This window comes from Egretta garzetta, unplaced genomic scaffold, assembly GCF_000687185.1.
Source record: "Egretta garzetta isolate BGI_Z169 unplaced genomic scaffold, ASM68718v1 scaffold56, whole genome shotgun sequence".
NCBI lineage: Eukaryota > Metazoa > Chordata > Aves > Pelecaniformes > Ardeidae > Egretta > Egretta garzetta.
In genome coordinates this window covers 7,611,113-7,611,380 of record NW_009260182.1, presented here as the reverse complement: position 1 = coordinate 7,611,380, position 268 = coordinate 7,611,113, and positions in this window count along the sequence as shown.

Here is a 268-nt window from a genome sequence, read left to right as displayed (position 1 = left end):
CCCCACCAACAGCCACCCCCTGCTCCAGTTCAGGGTGGACGCGGCTGCGCCTGCAGGGCCCTCTGCACTGCTGCACTACCTGGGCTCTGGGGGGATGCTCTGCTGCAGAGCCCCCCACCCCAGCTTCGGGGCTCTCCACCAGCCTACAGCAGTGCAGGTGTCACCTGATGGCCACTGGGCTCTGCTGTGCTTCCCCCGGCCCCTGCCTGGCCGGTGCCCGCAGCTAAAAGAAATCTGGAAAAGTAGCTGGGGCGTTGGGGGGGGGTTT